Source organism: Stenella coeruleoalba (genome assembly GCF_951394435.1).
Source record: "Stenella coeruleoalba genome assembly, chromosome: 6".
Taxonomy (NCBI): Eukaryota; Metazoa; Chordata; class Mammalia; order Artiodactyla; family Delphinidae; genus Stenella; species Stenella coeruleoalba.
In genome coordinates, this window is record NC_137151.1 from 87,534,486 (window position 1) to 87,553,517 (window position 19,032).

Sequence of the window (19,032 nt, forward strand, 5' to 3'; positions counted from 1 at the left end):
AATGGACAATTCTAGGAGTGTGGCAGGAAATATATATAAGATGAGCCTAGAGCATCTTGTAGTGCCAGAGAAAGTAAGAAAGTGCACCAAAAACCAAAACAAACAAAAACAAACATTGCTGGGGTATGTCAAAGGGACGTAGGAGCCAACTAAAAGAGTTTCCAAGGTTCAAAGCTAGAATAATTTGAGCAAAATAAATAATAAAGTATTGAATTATAACCCAAATTATAAAATACATATTCATGAATACATATTTATATAATTAAATGATATATAAAAATAAATGAATGGGGTAAAACTTCCCATGCAGAAGAATTGCAAACAAATTATGTAGACACTCCATGCTAAAGAGGGAGGGCGTAATTCCTCACATCTTAAATGTGGGATGTGACTTCCTTCTAAAGCACAGCATGGAAAGCAGAAAAAACAAGAGTAACTTTGTGAGAAAAACCTGACAAGCACCATTTTAGCCAGATATTTAAGACCAATTTTAACAGTCAGAAAAGACATTGATAAGAAGCACCCTTGATAAAATGTGATGAAAAAGCACTTTAACCCTATGATTTTCCTCCCCCAAACTCATACCCCAGTCTATCAATAAGAAAAACATCAGATAAATTATAATAAAATGAAGTCCTACAACATACCTGACCAGTACTTCTCAAAACTGTCGAAGTTAACGTAAACAAGGAAAGTCTGAGAAACTGTTACAGCCATATGGAGCCTAAAAAGTCATGACAAGTAAATATGAGTGAGATCCTGGGACAGAAAAGGATAAAACTAAGGCAATATGAATAAACTCTGCAGTTTAGGTAATAATATATCAATATTGCTTCATTAATTATAAGAAAAGTACCATGCTAATATGAGATATTAATATTAGTGCAAATTGATTTCAGAGGTATATACAGGAACTGACTACACTATCTGCTCAGTTTTTCTAATCATAAAAAATATCATGGGATTGCTAACTTTTAAGTCAAATCGTATCAGCATGAATTGACACAATGTAGGACAGTAAATTTTAAAATGATACATGTTAAATACTATAAAATCATTTTTCTTAATGTATTGAAATATTTATAAAGGTATATTTTTTCTTATTGGTTGGTGGTTACTATCAATATAGTTAATTCTTATGACATCAGCATATTTCACTTTCTGTATCCAGTCAGCTTTTCCTCTCAAGCCTATAGTATTTCCAGACTAAAACTTTAATCAGTGCCTTAGGTAAGCTTAGCATTCAGGATTGTTTCTGCAAGTTAAGTAAAAAGAAATTAACAATAAAATTGTATTTAACACTTTGTTAAAATTAATCACTCTTTGTAATTAAAATATGATTTGCTGAAAGAATTTTTAAAATGAGGCTTTAAAGATAGCTAAAGGTAAATCTAATTGCTCCTACACCTAATGCAACTGCTTTTGTCAAAAGTATAAATGTGGCATGATATTTTTGTTGTTGTTTCACTTAAATAAACTTCTGGGTATACCTTCCTTCTAAAATATTACCATATAACCTGAATATATTTTTATGAGGAATCAGGCCACTTTTCAGATAGTTGTTAGCACTCTGCGATTATTAGACTACTTTTCTTAGAAAGTAACAGAAGCTAACTTTTAGTTCTCAAGACACAATAGATTTTAGTGTGCAAGTTTAATTTACAGCAGAAGATATCACATAAAGCAGAACAAAATTTAATTTAAAAAATTTATTGTTATTGTATTAGTTTACTAGTGCTGCCTTAACAAAACGCCACAGACTGGGTGGCTTATACAACAGAAATTTATTTTCTCATGATTCTGGAGAAATCCAAGATCAAGGAGTCAGCAAGTTTGGTTTCTCCTGAGACCATTCTCCTTGACTTGCCGGTGGCTGGCCTCCAAATACAGTCACGTTGGGGATTAGGGCTTCAATATATGAATTATGGGGGGGGCACGATTACATTCATAACAATTAACAAAATGAAAATAAAAGTTTTAACACTTTATAAATTAAACTGGTTTGATGATTAGATTTATCAAGGAATTAAATGAGTCCCATTTCATTTTATTTTTTGGTAAAATTTTCTTTTCATCCAGCATCAAATGTTCAATCACAAAATAATTTCTCACATATCCACTCAAGGTAAATCTCTCTACTTCTCTACCCACCATTCTAAGCTTTTCTATGTCTTTACTTCTTATTCTAAAATATCCATGGTCTAAGATAAAGAATATAGATATTTTACCAGCTCAAAACATTTTTTAAAAATTAGAGGATACTTTATTTTTAAAAGAGGATCCACAGTTTTAGATTCAAAAATCAAAATAGATCAGTTAGTCAACTTCGCTTTTATGGCCACAGACAATGCAGCATCATCAATAACAACAACTTATTATTGTTTCTTATTCCTATGTTTTTGGCTACATATCTTTTTAATGTCTCTGTGTATACCAACAATTTTCTACTATTATTTTCAAAATAGAGACTAGAAAAGAATCAATCTTTATTCTTGCATAGTCAATAGAATATTATTTTATCATTATCATTATTACTTTAGAAAAATTTCTTTCAACTTTAAAACTCATTACTGTAAATATTAGCCTATGATTGTGCTATAATTTTGGAAAGTCTCTATAGGTGCTATAGGCTGAAATTTGTGCAATTTTTTGTTTTGCACCAAAATTTGTGAAAATTGTGATTTATAGGAAAAAGTATATATTTGGTCATTCAGATGATATATGAGAAATATATGCTTGGTCTTCATCCACAGTTTCTGCCTCACAGCTCCCAAAACACTTGAAATTTCCTGAGCAATAAAAGCAATGGGTTAATATTTGGACTCTTGTCCTTAGTTTCTGAAAATGCTTCAGGGAAGAAATTTTTGGATCCCACCCAAGGGTGGGAGCTGGTTGCCAGGAGAACCAACCATGTGATTAAACGATTGGAACTTTCAGTCTCACCCCTGATTTGGGGGGCAGGGGCATGGAGAGGGGCTGGAGATTGAATTAATCACAGTTGACTAATGATTTAGTCAATCATGACTATGTACTGAAGCCTCCATAAAACCCAAAAAGGACAGCTTTTTGGCCCTTTTTCAAAGAGCTTCCATTTTGGGGAACCACTAGCTTCCAAGGGCCACCATTCCAGGCCCCATGCTCCAGGAGGACAGAAGCTTCTTTCTTTGGGACCTCACTCTATGTATCTCTTCATCTGGTTGTTAATTCCTTCAACATCATTTTATAATAAATCTTTAATCTCGTGAACAAATGGATTTTCCTGAGCTCTGTGAGCCATTCCAGCAAATTAATTGAAACTAATGAGGGGGTTGTGTGAGCCTTTGATTTATAGCCAGTCGGTCAGAAGCACAGGTAACAACCTTGTGAATGTAGGCTGAGGTGGAGGGACTTCTTGTGGGACTGAGACCTTTATCTGTTGAATCTGATTCTATCTCCAGGTAGATAGTGTCAGCACTGAGGTGAATTCTCTGACACTCTGCTGGGGGCTGAGAATTGCTTGTTGGTTTGGGGAAGCCTCCACACACATACTGGAATTCATCCAGGAAACCTTTGCTATTTGTGTCCCTCATAAAATTTATATGTTAAAATCCTAATGCCCAATGCGATGGTACTGGAGGTGGGGACTTTGGGAGGTGCTTGGTCGTGAAGGCAGAGTCCTCATAAATAAATTTAATGCCCTTTTAAAAGAGGCCCAAGAGAGATCTTTCATCCCTTTCCACCATCTGAGGACACAACAAAGCTGCTGGCTATGAAAAAGGAAGAGGGCTCTCACCACATTCTGACCATGCTGGCACCTTGATCTTGGATTTCCAGCTTCCAGAACTGTGAAAATAAATTTCTGTTGCTTATAAGTCACCCAGTCTGTGGTACTTTGTTATAGCAGCCTGAGGGACTAAGACTGCCTCTATCCAGTTATTTTAAATATATAAACTGCATTCTGTATCTCAGACTTTTGGGGGTTAGAAAATCTTTCAGGAATTGGCAACTCTCTTTAACCAGTTTGTTTCTGATGTTATGTTCATTGATGCTAGTATCTTGTGTCAAATTAGCAGGAAACAATATTTTTCTAAGGTTTACATATAATCCAATATTCATTCTGCAAATGTATCTCTTGTCTTTAATGAATTACTACTTTTTGTCTGATATAAAAATGATTTGTTTCCATTTGCTCCTCGAAGTCAAAATAATCCGTTTATATTTTTGTTGATTTTTATCACTTGTTTCATATTTTCCCATTACATGTTTTTCATTACATTTTTATTTGAAATTTTCTCTCAGTTCTTTCACAAATAAGTGTAATAATGAAAATGCTACCATTTATAAATACACAAATCAGAATTTAATTTCTCACTTATTTTATTGAAATATTCCAAAGTTCTTACCAAATTGGTTTAAAATTTTTTTGAGTTTAATCAGCATCTTGAATAAACATTTTGTATCTCATTTGAATTTGAGTTGCTCTTCCAAATCTTTAAAAATAAAAGTTAGAGTCTTTAAACTGTTGCTTTATGCATATTGTAAGATTTAGAGAATGTTCTAATGTGCAAACTATATCATTACAATTACCCACTAAAAATTCAACTTCAAGTGTGTTTAAAATACTCCATCTATCACTGAAGTGAAAATAACACAAATTCTTTCAAAATACCAACTAGTCAACAACTTCAGGAGCTGTGCATTTTCTTCAATAAGGTTAAAGCAATGAGCTGTGCACAACACATTATGTATAGTTAAGGTTTTAAAAAGTGCATCATCCTTTTTCCTCACCTTTCAAAACAGCTTTGTTGTCATGTGACTGGCATTGAATATTGTTCAAAAGCAGGATACAGTCATCCAGAACTCCTTTCACTTGGTTGAATCAAGTCACAGATAGTTTTCTTTAATGAAAAATTTTAAAACCACTCATAGAAATTTCTGTTATAATAAAAGGGCACAATATTCTCTAACTGGTCAGTATTTTGTGTCCAAGTTCATTTTATTTTCTAGTTTATCTTCTATATTAATTTGTTTTATAGATTTCCATTAATTTGATTACTTCTTCACTATTTTCAGGAAAACAAGTCACTTTTTTTCATTTTAATAGTTTTTGAAATATTTATGCAACAATTCATCAGGTTTGGCCTTTATTTAGATTAAATTTCTATTAATTTGAAAACTACCACTTTTGGGAAAATCTCACTATTAGAAGTGAAAAAATAATCATCTCAACAACTATTTTTTTCAGGCTTTCAAAAAATATTGAATATTTTGTTTTATTTGTCCTTAAAGATATTGATCTACTGAACTCTATTTGATTAATATAAAATGCAAATTAGCACAACATTCTGTGCTCTAAGGAATCTTCATGCTTTTTGGAGGTTCTTACCATACTTATTCAGTCTGAAAAATCACCTGAAATACTTTCTGTTTTGTTAAAATCAGTTTACAAGCTCATTAAAGTTTGGAAATTGTATTTTTTTATTTTATTATGTTTTAACTTCATGTGTTTGAAAAGCATCTATTGTTTTCATTGAATATCCTGTTTCAGGATCCTTGTTATAATCCTTATTATAATCACTAATTTTAAACAAGATATCTTTCATTAGACGGTATTGTATAAATTATTATTCATTATAATAGGCCATCATGAAAGAACATGCTATTTTTCAGTCATTACACTTATCAAAATGAGGCTATAACTAACATTTGTATATTCTCTCTCAATTTCGTTTTTACTATTTTTAAAATTTTTTAATATAGTCTTAGAGAGTATCCTCATTATTACAAATTTGTGAAAATTTCTTCTATTATCATTTACATTATGTGTATTTCTTCATACTTTTTATCTTCATGAATTTAGCATTTATAGTCAATTGGATAAATAATGGTTTTTGACATTTTCAGGGACTATTAGTTCTCTTTTAAGCTTACATTCTTATATCTTCCATTGAGATAGTTCTGTCATAATAAAAAGTAAACTAAAATTTAGTCATACACATAGGCAATTTAAGTGAATTTTAAAAATTGACACTACATATGTATGCATATCAGCTCACTAATGAATATGTGCAGTTTTTCAAATGTGACAATTGTTTCTTTAAGTGATTTTTACTGTGTTTATCACAGTTTTGTTGATTGTTTCATCTAGAACCCCAGATTACTTTAAGAGAGGATTCATCAGATACTAAAGACCAATCTAGTATGCTGGGATGTATAAAATGAACCTCCACAGACAGACTTAATTCCCAATTATATATCACTGCATATTTTTCTTTTATAGACACCAGGGTATTGATAAATTATCCTTTGCATGATCCCAACAAAATTTTAAGATATTTGTATATGATACTATGTATTACATTATTAAGTATATTCCTGTGAGGAGAAAACCTCTATTTTAATTAAGTGTACAGCATCTGCTTACAATTTAATATGTCTGTTGATCAAAAGCATTTTCCACACACTAGGGTTACTCTTCTTTCTCCTCCACCATCCACATATTTCCCATACTAGGTGCCATAAGACATGTAATACTGAGAAAAGACCAAAGGTCCTGCTTGTGTCAGGATGCTGGTGAGTCTGGATGAGTCTGTATTGTGTGCGAAGTATTTATGTCATTCCTACTCAGGATGCTTACCAGTAAACCAAATATACATGGAAGTTATTGGGAACCACACCAATATATCCTGTTAAATCAACTAAACATATTGAAAACCCCAGATCTACCTAAACATATCAAGTGAGGGTGGCCATATCTGATACAAAAAGGAAATGTGACAGAAGTCAGGATGGAAAGGGACAGCACTCTAACAAAGCCATTTCATTAAATTTACAAAAACTAACACATGGACACATTTTTATGATCCCTCCCAGGTCTTTACAAAACTGGTATGGGACACAAAAATAAGTAAAAGAGAGTAAATGAAACTTAAGCTTCATTATTTACATTGTAAATTCACCTCAACGAACAATGTTGTCATAAAAGTGTTTATTTCTAAGGAGAGAAATAAAATGTTGTAAATGACAAAAACTGATTGGATAAGCAGAAAAGACCTCTCTGAGTAGGAGATATTTTAACTGCTCTCTAAAAGATGAAGCAATGTCAGTGATGGCTGATATCTGTGGAAGCAGATGGAGTAGGTAGTGAAGATACCCAGAGACTGTCCTCAAATCTAAAGGGATCTAAAGTCTAGAGAGTCTAGGAGGGAGAGAAGAGAGTAAAGGATGGGTCACAGTGATAGACTGGGGCCAGCATATGTCAGGTTTGGTGACCCATGTGAAGGAGTTTAGGAGAGAAAGACAAAAGTGACAGGGTCAGAGAGCTGAGGGGCTTTATAAAAGTGTGATAATAATGATGGACCACAGAATCCCAGCCACATTTATCTTAGTTAAAGATAAATTAAAGTTACTAATTTTCTAATTTAGTTCTGAATTACTTTCAACTGGAGTTGTGGATATAATATAAATGAAAAAATAAAAATAAAATTGAATATATATTTTTGCTGTTAATATTGTTACTTTATATGCTTACAAAGTTTTTTCAACCACTTAAGCATGATTTTATTCACTTAAAGTTTTGATTTATTCCAAATCTATATTTATGTAATCTCAGACCCAATATCTGGGAAAAGTGAGAGATGTATTATGAACTTAAACATTCAATAGCTAATTATAGATGGCATCTAGTCTTTTGCTATAAGATATTTAAATAAAGTAGGCAAATTAAATTTGAATAGAAAATGCATAAGGGACAAATAATATTAACTTGCATGCTTTCACTGAACGAACACCATATTCTCCAAGGTAATCATGTGAGATAAACATAAAAACTGGTACAGCTTTATCAGCGAATTTCTCACCAGGTAGAAGGTCTGTGAGCAGACACCTGGAAAAAGTGTAGGAATGATATATGAGGATCGTTGGGAAAGACCTCTCAGACAGAGGGATCAGCATGCATAAAATATCTAAGGTAAAAGCCCACTTACGATGTTCAAGGAACAATTAAGAGATGTGTGTAACTAAGTCAGAAGGAAAGAAAACCATGAGATGAGCAAAAGGGAATAACTGCATATTGCACCAGTAGAGACACCATCACAAATACTCTACTATATTTACACATTAGAACAAATTGGAGGTCAGATAATATTTATTCTTATGAAATATTTTAAGGACATTAGTTCTTACTTTAAGAAAAGTGAGATGTTATTGAGGATTATGAGCAAAAGAACAATGTTACACTTTAAAAGTATAACTCTGGCATGAGGTTGAAAATAGACTCTAGAGGAATCTCAAATAATTTATGTTACTATCAGAAAAAACAATGGATGGAATTCTTTGGGGTAAACCATGAATTTTTGTTTTTTTAACATCGTTAATGGAGTATAATTGCTTTACAATGGTGTGTTAGTTTCTGCTTTATAACAAAGTGAATAAGTTATACATATGCATATATCCCCATATTTCCTCCTTCTTGTTTCTCCCTCCCACTCTCCCTATCCCACCCCTGTAGGTGGGCACAAAGCACCGAGCTGATCTCCCTGTGCTATGAGGCTGCTTCCCACTAGCTATCTATTTTACATTTGGTAGTGTATATATGTCCATACACACTCTCTCACTTCATCCCAGCTTACCCCTCCCCCTCCCTGTGTCCTCAAGTCCATTCTCTACATGTGCATCTTTATTCCTGTCTTGGCATAGGTTTCCTCAGAAACATTTTTTTTTTTAGATTCTATATATATGTGTTAGCATACGGCATTTGTTTTTCTCTTTCTGACTTACTTCACTCTGAATGACAGACTCTAGGTACAACCACATCACTACAAGTAACTCAATTTCATTTCTTTTCATGGCTGAGTAATATTCCATTGTATATATGTGCCACATCTTCTTTATCCATTCATCTGTCAATGGACACTTAGGTTGCTTCCATGTCCTGGCTATTGTAAATAGAGCTGCAATGAACATTGTGGTACATGACTCTTTTTAAATTATGGTTTTCTCAGGATATATGCCCAGTAGTGGGATTGCTGGGTTGTATGGTAGTTCTATTTTTAGTTTTTTAAGGAACCTCCATACTGCTCTCCATAGTGGCTGTATCAATCTACATTCCCACCAACAATGCAAGAGGGTTCTCTTTTCACCAAACCATCTCCAGCATTTATTGTTTGTAGGTTTTTTGATGATGGCCATTCTGACTGGTGTGAAGTGATACCTCATGGTAGTTTTGATTTGTATTTCTGTAATGATTAGTGATGTTGAGCATCCTTTCATGAGTTTGTTGGCAATCTGTATATCTTCTTTGGAGAAATGTCTATTTAGATATTCTGCCCATTTTTGGATTGGGTTGTTTGTATTTTGGATTTTGAGCTGCATGAGCTGCTTATAAATTTTGGAGATTAATCCTTTGTCAGTTGCATCATTTGCAAATATTTTCTCCCTTTCTGAGGGTTGTCTTTTCATCTTGTTTATGGTTTCCTTTGCTGTGCAAAAGCTTTTAAGTTTCAGGAGGTCCCATTTGTTTATTTTTGTTTTTATTTCCATTTCTCTAGGAGGTGGGTCAAAAGGGATCTTGCTGTGATTTACGTCATAGAGAGTTCTGCCTATGTTTTACTCTAAGAGTTTTATACTGTCTGGCCTTACATTTAGGTCTTTAATGCATTTTGAGTTTATTTTTGTGTATGGTGTTAGGGAAAGTTCTAATTTCATTCTTTTACATGTAGCTGTCCAGTTTTCCCACAACAGCTTACTGAAGAAGCTGTCTTTTCTCCATTGTATATTCCTGCCTCCTTTATCAAAGATAAGGTGACCATAGGTGCGTGGGTTTATCTCTGGGATTTCTATCCTGTTCCATTGATCTATATTAATGTGTTTTTTTGGCGAGTACCTTACTGTCTTGATTACTGTAGCTTTGTAGTATAGTCTGAAGTCCAGGAGTCTGATTCCTTCAGTTCCATTTTTCTTTCTCAAAATTGCTTTGGCTCCGTTTTTCTTTCTCAACATTGCTTTGGCTATTCAGGGTCTTTTGTGTTTCCATACAAATTGTGAAATATTTTGTTCTAGTTCTGTGGAAAATGCCATTGGTTGTTTGATAGGATTGCGTTGAACCTGTAGATTGCTTTGCATAGTATATTCATTTTCACAATGTTGATTCTTCCAATCCAAGAACATGGTATATCTCTCCATCTGTTTGTATCATCTTTAATTTCTTTCTTCAGTGTCTTATAGTTTTCTGCATACAGGTCTTTTGTCTCCTTAGGTAGGTTTAGTCCTAGGTATTTTATTCTTTTTGTTGCAGTGGTAAATGGGAGTGTTTCCTTATTTTCTCTTTCAGATTTTTCATCATTGGTGTATAGGAATGCAAGAGATTTCTGTGAATTAATTTTGTATCCTGCTATTTTACCAAATTTGTTGATTAGCTCTAGTAGTTTTCTGGTAGAGTCTTTAGGATTTTCTATGTATAGTATCATGTCATCTGCAAACAGTTACAGCTTTATCTCTTCTTTTCTGATTTGGATTCGTTTTATTTCTTTTTCTTCTCTGATTGCTGTGGCTAAAACTTCCAAAACTATGTTGAATAATAGTGGTGAGAGTGGACAACCTTGTCTTTTTCCTTATATTAGTGGAAATGGTTTCAGATTTTCACCATGAGTATGATGTTGGCTGTGGGTTTGTTATATATGGTCTTTATTATGTTGAGGTAAGGTCCCTCTTTGCCTACTTTCTGGAGGGTTTTTATCATAAATAGGTGTTGAATTTTGTCGAAAGCTTTCTCTGCCTCTATTGAGATGATCGTATGGTTTTTCTCCTTCAATTTGTTAATATGGTGTATCACGTTGATTGATTTGTGTATATTGAAAATCGTTGCCTTCCTGGGATAAACTGCACTTGATCATGGTGTATGATCCTTTTAATATGCTGTTGGATTCTGTTTGCTAATATTTTGTTGAGGATATTTGCATCTATGTTCATCAGTGATACTGGCCTGTAATTTTCTTTCTGTGTGACATCTTTGTCTGGTTTTGGTATCAGGGTGATGCTGGCCTCGTAGACTGAATTTGGGAGTGTTCCTCCCTCTGCTATATTTTGGAAGAGTTTGAGAAGGATAGGTGTTAACTATTCTCTAAATGTTTGATAGAATTCCCCTGGGAAGCTATCTGTTCCTAGGCTTTTGTTTGTTGGAAGATATTAAATCACAGTTTCAACTTCAGTGCTTGTGATTGGTCTGTGTATATTTTCTATTTCTTCCTGGTTCAGTCTCGGAAGGCTGTGCTTTTCTAAGAATTTGCCCATTTCTTCCAGGTTATCCATTTTGTTGGCATATACTTGCTTGTAGTAATCTCTCATGATCCTCTGTATTTCTGCAGTGTCAATTTTTACTTCTCCTCTTTCATTTCTAATTCTATTGACTTGAGTCTTCTGCCTTTTTTTCTTGATGAGTCTGGCTAATGATTTATCAATTTTGTTATCTCCTCAAAGAACAAGTTTTTAGTTTTATTGATCCTTGCTATTGTTTCCTTCATTTCTTTTTCATTTATTGAAGATCTGATCTTTAAGATTTCTTTCCTTCTGGTAACGTTAGGGTTTTTTTGTTCTTCTTTCTCTAATTGCTTTAGGTGTAAGGTTAGTTTGTTTATTTGGGATGTTTCTTATTTCTTGTGGTAGAATTGTATTGCTATAAACTTCCCTCTTAGAACTGTTTTGCTGCATCCCATAGGTTTTGGGTCATTGTGTTTTCATTGTTATTTCTTTCTAGGTATTTTAAAATTCCCTCTCTGATTTCTTCTGTGATCTCTTGGTTATTAAGTAGTGTATTGTTTAGCCTCCATGTGTTTGTATTTTTTTACAGATTTCTTCTAGTAATTGATATCTAGTCTCACAGCATTGTGTTCTGAAAAGATACTTGATACGATTTCAATTTTCTTAACTTTACCAAGGCTTAATTTGTAACCCAAGATATGATCTATCCTGGAGAATGTTCCATGAGCACTTGAGAAGAAAGTGTATTCTGTTGTTTTTGGATGGAATGTCTTATAAATATCGATTAAGTTCATTTTGTTTAATGTATCATTTAAAGCTTGTGTTTCCTTATTTATTTTCATTTTGGATGATCTGTCCATTGGTGAAACTGAGGTGTTACAAGTCCCCTACTATGATTGTGTTACTGTCAATTTCCCCTTTTATGGCTGTTAGCATTTGCCTTATGTAATGAGGTGCTCCTATTATGGGTGCATAAATATTTACAATTGTTATATCTTCTTCTAGGATTGATCTCTTGATCATTATGCAGTGTCCTTCTTTGCCTCTTGTAATAGTTTTTATTTTAAAGTCCATTTTGTCTGATATGAGAATTGCTACTCCAGCTTTCTTTTGATTTCCATTTGCTTAGAATATCTTTTCCATCCCCTCACTTTCAGTGTGTATGTGTCCCTAGGTCTGAAGTGGGTCTCTTGCAGACAGCATATGTACAGGTCTTGTTTTTGTATCCATTCAGCCAGTCTATGTCTTATGGTTGGAGCATTTAATCCATTTACATTTAAGGTAGTTATCAATATGTATGTTCCTATTACCATTTTTAAAACTATTTTGGGTTTGTTATTGTAGGTCTTTTCCTCCTCTTGTGTTCCCTGCCTAGAGAAGTTCCTTTAGCATTTGTTGTAAAGCTGTTTTGATGGTTCTGAGTTCTCTCAGCTTTTGCTTGTCTGTAAAGGTTTTTATTTCCCCATCAAATCTGAATGAGAACCTTGCTGGGTAGAGTAATCTTGGCTGTAGGTTTTTCCCTTTCATCCCTTTAAGTATGTCCTGACACTCCCTTCTGGCTTGCAGAGTTTCTGCTGAAAGATCAGCTGTTAACCTTATGGGGATTCCCTTGTATGTTATTTGTTGTTTTTCCCTTGCTGCTTTTAATATTCTTTCTTTGTATTCAATTTTTGATAGGTTGATTAATATGTATCTTGGTGTGTTTCTCCTTGGACTTATCCTGTATGGGACTCTCTGCACTTCCTAGAGTTGATTGACTGATTCCTTTCCCATATTAGGGAAGTTTTCAACTATAATCTCTTCAAATATTTTCTCAGTCCCTTTCTTTTTCTCTTCTTCTTCTCGGACCCTTATATTTTGCATATTGTGTGTTTAATGTTGTCCCAGAGGTCTCTAAGACTGTGCTCAATCCTTTTCATTTTTTTTCTTTATTCTACTCTGCAGTACTTATTTCCACTATTTTATCTTCCAGGCCACTTATCCTTTCTTCTGCCTCAGTTATTCTGCTATTGATCCCTTCTAGAGAATTTTTAATTTCATTTATTGTGTTGTTCATCATTGTTTGTTTGCTCTGTAGTTCTTCTAGATCCTTGTTAAACGTTTCTTGTATTTTCTCCATTCTGTTTCCAAGATTTTAGATCAACTTTACTATCATTACTCTGAATTCTTTTTCAGGTAGACTGCCTGTTTCCTTTACATTTGTTTCACCTGGTGGGTTTTTTACCTTGTTCTTTCATTTGCTGTGTGTTTCTCTGTCTTCTCATTTTGCTTAACTTACTGTGTTTGGGGTTCTCCTTTTTGCAGACTGCAGGTTCATAGTTCCCGTTGTTTTTGGTGTCTGTCCCCAGTGGCTAATATTTGTTCAGTGAGTTGTGAAGCTTCCTGGTGGAGGGGACTAGTGCTTGTGCTCTGGTGGATGAGGCTGGATCCTGACTTTCTCGTGGACAGGACCACGTCTGGTGGTGTGTCTTGGGGTGTCTGTGACCTTATTATGATTTTAGGCAGCCTCTCTGCTAATGGGTGGAGTTGTGTTCCTGTCTTCCTAATTGTTTGGCATATGGTGTCTAGCCACGTAGCTTGCTGGTCGTTGAGTGGAGCTGCATCTTAGCGTTGAGTTGGAGATCTCTGGGTGAGCTTTTGCTGTTTGATATTACATGGACCCGGAAGGTCTCTGGTGGGCCAATGTCCTGAAATTGGCTCTCCCACATCAGAGGCACCGGCCTGACACCTGGCCAGAGCACCAAGACCCTGTCAGTCACATGGCTGAGAAGAAAGAAAGAAAGAAAGAAAAGAAAAGAAATAAAATAAAGTTATTAAAATAAAAAAATTAAAAAGTAATTTTAAAAAAAAGGAAAGAAAGAAAGAAGAGACATCCAAGCCAAAAAACAAATCCATCAATGTTAACATGTGCTAGAAGCTATCCTAAGGAAAAAAAGCAAAACAAAAAAATATGGACAGACTGAACCCTAGGACAAATGGTAAAAGCAAAACTATACAGACAAAATCACAGAAAGAAGCATACACATACACACTCACAAAAAGAGGAAAAAGAAAAAATATATATATAAAAAATTTATATATATAAAAAATATATATATATTAAAAATTTATATAAAAAAAGAAAAGGGGGCTTCCCTGGTGGCGCAGTGGTTGAGAGTCCGCCTGCCGACGCAGGGGACGCGGGTTCGTGCCCCGGTCCGGGAAGATCCCACATGCCGCGGAGCGGCTGGGCCCGTGAGCCGTGGCCGCTGAGCCTGCGCGTCCGGAGCCTGTGCTCCGCGTGGGGAGAGGCCACAACAGTGAGAGGCTCACGTACCACAAAAAAAAAAAAAAAAAAAAAAAGAAAAGAAAAGGAAGAGAGCAACCAAATCAATAAACAAATCTACCAATGATAATAAACTCTGAATACTAAACTAAGATAAACATAAAACCAGAAACACTTTAGATGCAGAAAGCTAACCCAAAGTCTACAGTTGATCCCAAAGTCTGCCACCCCAATTTTGGGATGATTCATTTTCTATTCAGGTATTCCACAGATGCAGGGTACATCAAGTTGATTTTGGAGATTTAATCCGCTGCTCCTGAGGCTGCTAGGAGAAATTTCCCTTTCTCTTCTTTGCTCGCACAGCTCCTGGGGTTCAGCTTTGGATTGGCCCTGCCTCTGCATGTAGGTCACTTGAGGGCGTTTGTTCCCACCCAGACAGGACAGGGTTAAAATAGCAGCTGATTAGGGAGCTCTGGCTCACCCAGGCTGGGGGGAGGGAGGATTTTGGAATGCGGGGTGAGCCTGCAGGTGGCAGAAGCCAGAGTGACATTGCAACAGCCTGGGGTGTGCCGTGTGTTCTCCTGGGGAAACTGTCCCTGGATTACAGGACCCTGGTAGCGGCAGGCCGCACAGGCTCCGGGGAGTGGAGGTGTGGATAGTGACCTGTGCTGGCACACAGTCTACTTGGTGGCTGCAGTTGTATCCTTAGCGTCTCATGCCGTCTCCGGTGTCCGTGCTGATAGCCACAGGTCCAGCCTGTCTCTGGAGCTCATTTAGGTGGTGCTCTGAATCCCCTCTCCTTGTGCATCCCGAAACAGTGGTCTCCTGCCTCTTAGGCAGGTCCACAGGCAGGTCCAGACTTTTTCCCAGACTCCCTCCTGGCCAGCTGTGGCACACTAGCCCGCTTCAGGCTGTGTTCACACCACCAACACCAGTCCTCTCCCCGCGCTCCAACTGAAGTCCGAGCCTCAACTCCCAGCCCTGCCCGCCCCAGCGGGTTAGCAGGCAAGCCTCTCGGGCTGGTGAGTGCTGGTTGGCACCAATCCTCTGTGAGGGAATCTCTCCGCTTTGCCCTCTGCACCCCTGTTGCTGTGCTCTCCTCCATGGCTCTGAAGCTTCCCCCCCGCCCAGTCCCCATCCCTGCCAGTGAAGGGGCTTCTTAGTGTGTGGAAACTTTTCCTCCTTCACAGCTCCATCCCAGAGGTGCAGGTCCCATCCCTATTCTTTTGTATCTGTTTTTTCTTTTTTCTTTTGCTCTACCCAGTTATGTGGGGGAGTTTCTTGCCTTTTGGGAAGTCTGAGGTCTTCTGTCAGCATTCAGTAGGTGTTCTATAGGAGTTGTTCCACATGTAATTGTATTTCTGATGTACTTGTGGGGAGGAAGGTGATCTCCACATCTTACTCCTTGAAGATCTTGAAGATCTCCCCCTGACCATGAATTTTTGTAAAAACAAAATTACAGTAGTTCTAAACTACCTATTTGATTATAGAGTTCAAATATGTTAGTAGCATTCTAGTAATGTATTTTGTAGATGCTTGTTTATTATATTATTAACTTTTATAACTTGCATTTCTGCAATCTATAATTTCATATTGATTAACTATCTCAAATAGAATTATTCTTAAAATAATTAAGAAATTATATTCTAAAAAAATATTTGATATGAGAATGTGCTAAATGATATTTATTTAGCTGTACTGACAAAAATTGAGGTTGCATACTTCTTTTCATATTTTAAAAAGCAGAGTATTACTTTAGAGATATAAAGATAAATAAATGTGTTAAAACAAAAACATCAAGGAAAGCATGAACTTTCATTTAATCACATGAAGTATTTTGTTATTTGACAGTGCTTTCCACTATGGCTAAATTTAGAATATTGCAGAAGGTCACACAACTATTTGCAAACACATTTGCTACCAAAAACTAAGAAGAAGAACAAAAAACATTTAAAAAGAAAAGTTTTAAAATATATTATATACATAATTGAATGAAATCATTTATACATATAATATAATACACATATATATCATATATGTACTTTCTCAGTTCATGTTCATATCCTAAAATTTTGCAATTTTCATTTTTTTTGCAATGCAATGTTCTGGTTGAAGGTAGTTATTTTGAAAGTGCTTAGAAACCCAGTAGTAAAATTTAGAGCTTGAAGTTAAAGTATTATTGAATATTTACTGGACATAAAATAGAGGACAAACAGGTATTCTTCATCTATTAGAAGAGAGTCACTAAATCAATCCCACAATCAAAGGGAGGAGATTACACACAAGCAAAAACACCAGGAAGAAAAGATCTTTGTAAGGCACCGTAGAGGCTCAATTTAATGGGAATGTTTTTAGAACCTTCAGGACAATATATTTAACAACTCAGAAGGGCAGACAAAATTTTTGAAAAATCCCAAATCCTTTATGAATTAAATAAATTAAATACACAATCAAAAATTTTCCTTGAGGGGCTTCCCTGGTGGCACAGTGGTTAGGAATCTGCCTGCCAATGCAGGGGACATGGGTTTGAGCCCTGGTTCAGGAAGATTCCACATGCTGAGGAGCAGCTGGGCCCATGCGCTACATCTACTGAGCCTATGCTCTAGAGCTCACGCACCTAGAGCCGGTGCTCCAAGACGAGAGAGGCCACCTCAGTGAGAGGCCCACGCAAGGCAATGAGGAGTGGCCCCTGTTCACTGCAACTAAAAAGAAAGGCCACGCACAGCAATGGAGACCCAACGCAGCCCAAAATAAATTAATTTAAAAAAAAAAAAAGAAATGTATTTCCAATAAAATTTAACTTTAAAAAAAATTTTTTTTTCCTTGAGAAATTCTGGTACTAGATGGCATCATTGGTGAATTCTTTCAAACATTTAAAGATGAAATGATAAAAATTTTACATGAATTCTTTTCAACTTTTCAATTCATTTTTTAATATTGCATACCCCTGATACCCCTGATTTTGGGGAAAAGAATTATAAGAAAAGAAAAGGAGCAATATGTCTCATTAATGATGTTTCAACAGAATGATAACAAAATTTAACCAGTAAAACATGACCAAATTATACCGGTGATCCAAGGTTGCTTTAACAGTTAAGAAACAATCTTTGGGAGAAGAGATACATCTCTTTGGCAGAAGAGTTCCAAATAATTCAAGTAGACCCTTTGCCCTCAAGGAAGTGAAGCATCATTCCTCACTCTTTAAGTGTGGGTTGCACATAGTGACTTCCTTCTAAGACTGCAATATGGAAGGGTACAAATAGGTAGCTTTTCAGTGGAGAAACATCACAAAACTACCTTAGCCAAGTACTCAAGGTCAACATCCACAGTGCTAAGTCATGTTGATAGTGTGTACCCTTGTCATTATGGGATATAAATGGCACTTTACCTATGCGGTCTTCCTCCAAAACCCAAGTGTCAACTAATCATGAGAGAAACATTGGACAAATCCTAATTGGTGACATTTTACAAAATACCTCACAAGTAGACCTCAAAACCATCAAAGTCATAAACAATGGAAATCTGAGAAAATGTTCTAAGAAAAGTTAGCCTAAGAAGACATGACAACTAAATGTAATATGGTATCTTGGATGGGATTCTGGAAAAGAAAGTGATGTTGGATACAAACTAAGGACATCTGCATAAAGTATGTATTTTAATTAATATAATATATCAACATTTGTTCATTAAATGTAAGAAATTTACTGTAGTAATTTGAGATGTTAATAATATGGGAAGCTGGGTATGGGGTACAAGTTATCTCTATATTATCTTCATATTATTTAAGGAAAAAACTGTTCTAAAAATAAAGTTTATTTAAGAACAGATGTAATTTACCAATTAAAGGAATAAAAATTAAAAGTTGTGAAAATGGATTTAACAACATTTAAAACATATTCTAATAATGCTAAGATAAATCTAATGCTAAATGAAGTATCCTTTTCACCTAAGACCAGGAAAAGGGCAAATATGCCCACTTGCCACAAGTAATATTCAATATTTTACTGAAGTGTTTGTCTAGTATAATAAGAAAAAAAATAGAGATAATGAATAGAAATTCAGAAGTAAAACTCTTCTTATTCATGGATGGCATCCCTTGTATGTAGAAAATTCAAAGAAATTAAAACAAACAAATGAAGAAACCTACTAATTCTAATGAATGAATTCAGTAAGATTGTAGAATACAAAGTCAATTTTAAAATATCAGTTGTGTTTTATACACTTGAAATAAAAAATTGGAAAATATCAATACAATTAAAATAACCTTTACTAGAGCTTCCAAAAATGTTCTATAACTAAGAGTAAATTTAGCCAATGATATGCAAGACTTCTACCCTCAAAAACTATAAAATTTAGGTGAAAGAAATTGAAGATTTTTAAAATTTTGAGATGTGTTATTTTCAAGGATTAGAAATATAATATTGTTAACATACAATTTACCCCAAATTGCAATCCCAAACAAAATTCCAAGAGATTTTTTAAATTGAGTAGCCAAATTATATATTTTATATATGAAGGAAAAGGGTATTGAA

The 19,032-nt window shown here is 35.0% G+C and overlaps 1 protein-coding gene across 7 annotated transcripts in view; it reads right to left on the reverse strand.

Moving 5' to 3' along the window:
- Nucleotides 1–451: 451 nt before the first annotated feature.
- LOC307187471 (uncharacterized protein) overlaps nucleotides 452–19,032 on the reverse strand; it is a 1,029,543-nt gene continuing 1,010,962 nt past the window's right edge. For 6 of the 7 annotated variants that reach the window (XM_079923575.1, XM_079923576.1, XM_079923567.1 and 3 more), the window contains one exon: nucleotides 452–724. The gene's annotated coding sequence lies outside the window, so the exon portion shown is untranslated. Of the gene's footprint in view, nucleotides 725–4,766; nucleotides 4,878–19,032 lie in introns of those variants that run through there. The other variant, XM_079923572.1, reaches the window with a different exon arrangement.